Source organism: Octodon degus, unplaced genomic scaffold (genome assembly GCF_000260255.1).
Source record: "Octodon degus isolate 3935 unplaced genomic scaffold, OctDeg1.0 scaffold00030, whole genome shotgun sequence".
Lineage (NCBI taxonomy): Eukaryota > Metazoa > Chordata > Mammalia > Rodentia > Octodontidae > Octodon > Octodon degus.
The window spans coordinates 3032591-3038736 of record NW_004524606.1 but is presented as its reverse complement, the minus strand read 5'-3'; the positions used below and the strand labels follow the sequence as shown (position 1 = coordinate 3038736).

General features: G+C 37.5%; 1 pseudogene; it reads left to right on the top strand.

Annotated features, from left to right (window-relative positions):
• Positions 1–4456: 4456 nt before the first annotated feature.
• On the top strand, positions 4457–5742 carry LOC101565990 (annotated as a pseudogene).
• Positions 5743–6146: the final 404 nt, after the last annotated feature.

The window sequence follows — 6146 nt, the reverse complement described above, 5'->3', positions numbered from 1 at the left end:
CACTTTCCTCTTTGGCCCCATAATCTCTTTGATTAGAAAATTTGGGACACAATAGAGTTACAAGATATTACATTACAGGTTCTCTCATACCCTGAGTCCTCACTGACGTTGAAAGGCTAATGCCAAAATGTTGGTTGTCCTTTTTATCCAAGTTTTGGTCTGCAAACTTAAGTTGTTAACCCTCTAGAAGAGAAGCTTAATGATATTATTATCCTATAGCATAGGCATTTGAGCTTAACATCACTATCTGTCTGAATATGAAACATCTTAGACATAACATGGACAGGTATTTTCCACCAAGTATTGATATGTTAAACTTTACATCCCTATAGAATGTGAAGAAAAAAAGAAAAGAAATAGAAAAATAAAAAATATTTAAAAAATAGGAATAAAAATTGCATATTTTTACAAGGAAATTTAGAAATCTAATCATATACAGCATGGTAGCAGGACAGTTCTATGACTTTTTGTTTCATCTCTTGTTTTCATGTATTACCATTTTTTTTTAAACAAACGTTTACTTGAAAGACAGTGTGGCAGTAATTGGTATGACATGACAAGCAGTAGGTATTTAGAAGACCAGAATGACAGGCACTCCAAGTGAGACCCTAGTATGCAAAATTATCTTAGTTGTTCAAGTTTCACATTGTGCATTCCTGAGACACTGAGTCATCATACAGGTGTAACAACACCCAAATACGTCTATTCGCTGTTCAGACATTCAAGTCTATTGATAACATGCTTTGATACCTGAGTAAAGTTTTACAAAAATTTTAAAGTCTTGCATTAAATTTCTATATCTATTTTGTTACTCAGGAATAATCTTCCTTCACCAATATCAGTTTTCATAAATATATCTGACTTCAAGAAGAATAATATACAGCATGTCAGACAGAGTTGTGTTGCTGTTTATTAAACAACAGAAAGTACAAAGCCTGAAAAAAGTGACTTATTCCAATTTTTCTAATACAAGAGGATTTTGATAGTAGGTATTACTTAGTTTGAAGTTGGAATAAGATACAGGTTTCAAAATGTGTGATTTCTACCCATTAAGTGAAAAAAGATTTTCATCACTAAAAATGACATGAAGATTTTGATTTTTAATTTTAACTGCTGTTTGTTAGAATAATTATATAAGTGTATGCATTAATAGATAGCTAACTGTACTTATGAATACAAATGGATAGAAAAGGTAGAATAGAATTGAGAATGTGAAAGCAGTTTAAGAATAGGATTGAAATGGCAAACAGAAACACTGAAATGACATCCAGGATTTGGAGACAGATTTACTTGAGAAGGATTTTATTTTTTTGGCTGGATCAGGCTGCCTTAAGGATCCAGTAAGGTATGGGGAGCTCCCCATCAAACCATGGTCCCCTGCACCTGACTGGGTTTGCCCTAGCAGACACTTAATCAACTGAGCTAACCTGCAAGCCCCCCTGGAGGCACATTTACTTAACGTCAGACAGGCACTGACTTGAAATCAATTGTTCCTCAAAAATGTCAGGCCTGGAAGTTCTGGGAAGGGAGTTGCAAAGAGAAGGGTTGCAGAGGTAGACTGCTTGGTGTCTTCAGTTGGTTCTTACAATATGCAACCTCCTGACCACCTATGTATCATGTGACCAGCCATTTCTAAGAGACAGAAGTAACCAAAACTGCAACAGGATCTATCACCTGAGCAACCAAAGTAAACTGGATGGGAGGGGAAGCATTTTCTGTTCCTTCCATTTTTTCATTCTGTTTAGTATCTGAAAGTGGTGTAAAGAGTCAGCTAGCAATCAAACAATAATCCAATCATGTATCAAATCAAATAATTCACCCAAGTTGTTAGAATATGAAAGCAGTTAGAGATATTCTTAGATAACATATATGTGGAGAGCTAAATAAATTTAATTATGGAGGTGACATTTGAAGTTAGTCTAGAAAAAATGATTAGTATTTTAACAGATGACATTACAGCAGGGCAAGAAAATGACAGTATGTTTTAATCTGACTCAGTAGAGGAGAACCCAGAATTACGATGCAAAAAGTGAATCTTTTTTTCCATGTAAATGTGTCATAGGTTATTTGCATTATGGAAGCTTTAAAATGTGTTCCAGCAGGCCAGGGAGATGGCTAAGTAGAAGAAGCATTTCCCTGGCAAGTGCAAAGGCCTGAGTTCAATCCCTGGTTAAAAAAGAAAGAAAGAAAGAAAGAAGAAAGAAAGAAAGAAAGAAAGAAAGAAAGAAAGAAAGAAAGAAAGAAAGAAAGAAAGAAGCATACTCCAAACTTTCATGCATTTGGAAGGTGACTGGACAGTACTCATCTGTGAACTCACTGACATTCAGTGATTGAGTTCTGAGAAGGAACTGCTGTGAGGAGGTGGGGCATGGTTGGAATTGGGTCACTGGGCTGTTACCTGGAAAGGTAATGTTGCTTTAATTTTTTAAATCTTTTATCTATTTATGTGTTTGATACAGGGTCTCATTATGCAGCTCAGACTCATAGTGCTCCTCCTGTTTCAGCCTCCCCAGTGCTGGGAAGAAAGTTACTCTTGTCTTCAGTTCTTCTCCACAGTTTATGCTTCCTGGATGCCATGGGTGATCAACTTTCTTTTTCATGCCTTTCTTTTCTCCGTTTTTGTGGAACTGGGGATTGAACTCAGGCCCTTGCACTTGTCAGGTGAGTGCTTATTCTATGGAGCTATCTCCTCAGCCCCTCTACTATATGTTTCTGCCTTGGAGCAGCTGGCTTTGGCCTGAGTGTATTGGAAGCAACAGTGAGCTAAATCAATCTTTCCTTTAAATTGTGGATTTTGAGTATTTTGTCTCTTCAGTAGGAAAATAGCTAATGTAGAAAACTGGAACTAGCAGTGAAGTTGTTGCTGTGGCTTTAGCAAACAATTTAGTTTACAATTCTTTGAAAACTTTTTGTGGGAGGAATTTGCAAAGGTTTAGAAAAGCCCTACAACCTAGGAAACTGAATGTATTAGTCGATTCTTTTTGGAGCTCAATCAGAATTCTAATAGGAATATTGATAGCAAAGGCAAGACTACAGAGATTTTAGCTGAGAACAGTGTCTACTTAGACATTTGGACTAGTGGCCACATGTGTTACATACACGTGAGCAGGAAATTTGTCATCATTTTGTATATCCTGTTTATTTTCATGAGTGAGATTAACAGTAGTAAAGTAATTAGTCTAGCAAAGGAATTTTATTTTATTTACTTTTGATGTGGAGGGCCTAACCCAGGACCTTGCACTTGCCAGGTGTTTATGCCACTGAGCTATATACCCAGCCACAGAGAAATTTTAAAGTCACCCAGTAACTGGGTAATAATGACTGGGACATTATTACTACTGGCTGCTGTTTGTCAGATTTACCAGGTGAATGAGAAGTATAAAAAATGAGAAGTATAAAAAATGTTTCCAGTTTTGTCAGAAAGGAAGTTCATGCAAAGTTTAGGCAAAGAGACTGCAGTTTATGAAAGGATTGGTATTAAGAGAAACTAAGTACTTTACATTAGGACATCCTTTACAGACTCCTGTGTGCCACATTGTAAAGCTTTCATTGTGGAAGAGTCTCTGGGACTCTCACTTAGAGCCACATTCCTTTCACTGCAATAGAATATCTGACATGAACAATTTTTAAATTTAGGAGGAGTGCATTTTGGCTCATGTTTTAGTCCAGGAACAGCTGGCTTTTGAGCATAAAGAGGATAGCAGGGAGCATGATAGAGAAAATAGTGCTAAACCCACAGCAGTCAGATAGCAGAGAGATGGGAAGAGGTGGGATAACAATACTTTTCAGGATCAACTTCCCAATGACCCAGCTCCAACCATGCCCCATATTCTCACAGCACAATAATCTACTGATGTTATCAGTGGATAAATTAACCTGTGAGTCTAGTACCACATAATCCAATCACGTTTCAAATACTTCAGACTTTTGCGGGACATTTTATATCTAAATCTCAGCATTCCAATCCTGGTCTCTTAATGATTCATGTCTATCTGATTATGTAACACACACATCTCTCCAAGAATTCCCAAATTCTTCACTGTTGTAGCATTACTGAAAAGTCCGTCCAAAGTCTCCTCTGAGATTCAAAATAAACCACTAGCTGTGGGTTTCAGTAAAAGACAGTTAAATTCTTCCAACATAAAATGGCATAGGGTAAATATTATCATTCCAAAAGATAGCAATAGGGAGACAGAAATGAATTAGAAACAGGACAGAAATATAGCAAGACAAATATTAAATTCTGTAGCTCTGTGTCTGGCAATCATATTAAGTTGTGGCAAGATGTGAGGATGCCCATTTAAGAACAGGTGCTGGAATGCCGCTTTGTTGCCTGAGGCGGGTAGTGGTGGAACTTGAGGAGGCCAGGAGCTTGAGATGCTCAGACCTGCAGTAGTGACTGCCGCAGTCACCTCACTTGGTCGCATTTAGTCCAAGAGTCGTGACGACAGCAGCCATGAGCGGCGGTGTGTACGGGGGAGATGAAGTTGGAGCCCCGGTTTTTGATATTGGATCCTATACTGTGAGAGCTGCTTATGCTGCTGAGGACTTGACCAAAGGTGGATTTCCCCATAGCTGTTGGTATGGTGCTAGAAAGAGAAGACAGAAGCATGCTGATGGAAATAGATGGCGACAAATGCAAGCAGGGCGGCCCCATCTACTATATAGACACCAATGCTCTGTGTGTTCCAAGGGAGAATATGGAGGCCACCTCGCCGCTAAAAAATGGCATGGTTGAAGAATGGGATAGTTTCTAGGCTATTTTGGATCATACCTATAAAATGCACGTCAAATCCGAAGCCAGCCTGCATCCTGTCCTCATGTCAGAAGCACCGTGGAATACTAGAGCAAAGAGAGGAAAAACTGACAGAGTTAATGTTCGAACACTACGACATCCCTGCATTATTTCTGTGTAAAACTGCAGTTTTGATAGCATTTGCTAATGGTCGTTCTACTGGGCTAATTTTGAACAGTGGATTGACTCATACCACTGCAATTCCAGTCCATGATGGTTACCTCCTCCAACAAGACATTGTGAAATCCCCCCTTGCTGGAGATTTTATAACTATGCAATGCAGAGAACTCTTCCAAGAAATGAATATAGAATTAATTCCTTCATATATGATTGCATCAAAAGAAGCTGTTCATGAAGGCTCTTCAGCAAACTGAAAAAGGAAAGAGAAGTTGCCACAGGTTACAAGATCTTGGCACAACTACATGTGTAACTGCATTAAGATTTTCAAGCTTCAGTACTTCAAGTGTCAGATTCAACTTACGATGAACAAGGAGCTAAACAGATGCCAACTGTTCATTATATATTTCCTAATGTCTACAATAGTGATTTGGTGCAGAGCATCTAAAAATTCCTGAAGGATTATTTGACCTTTCCAATGTAAAGGGATTACCAGGAAATACAATGTTGGGAGTCAGTCGTGTTGTCACTACAAACATTGGGATGTGTGATATTGATATTAGTCCAGGTCTCTATGGCAGTGTGATAATGGCAGGAGGAAACACGCTAATACAGAGTTTTACTGACAGATTGAATGGAGAGCTTTCTCAGAAAACGTCTCCAAGCATGTGGTTGAAACTAATTGCAAATAACACAACAGTGGAAAGAAGGTTTAGTTCATGGATTGGTGGTTCCATTCTAGCTTCTTTGGGCACCTTTCAACAGATGTGGATTTCCAAACAAAATATGAAGAAGGAGGGAAGCAGTGTCTAGAAAGGAAATGTCCTTGATAGGGTTCCCAGACCTCAACCTTCTTATGTCACCTTACATTTCATAGCTTTAGAATACTCAGGAAAAAATTACCATCTTTTGTAGACTATTTATACATTTTTACATATTTCAATTTCCACTTAAATTTTTAAGTTTTTAACTGGCTCAATAAATTAAAATGAGTTTGTGCTTTCCTTTAAATGTACTTATTCTGATTAAGAACATTTTATAATTTTGTATAAATATCTATTTTCTCTAAATGTTTTGCTTTCAGTAAAATGTTTTCCAACTTGGCTTAGCATATTAATTACCAGTAAGTGGTAGAATTGTTTTTATTGATTAGTTACTGACTGTTTTTTGCCTTAAGCTTATAAAATTTAATAAAAATTACCAGTCATTCCAGAAGGAAAAAAAAAAAAAAACA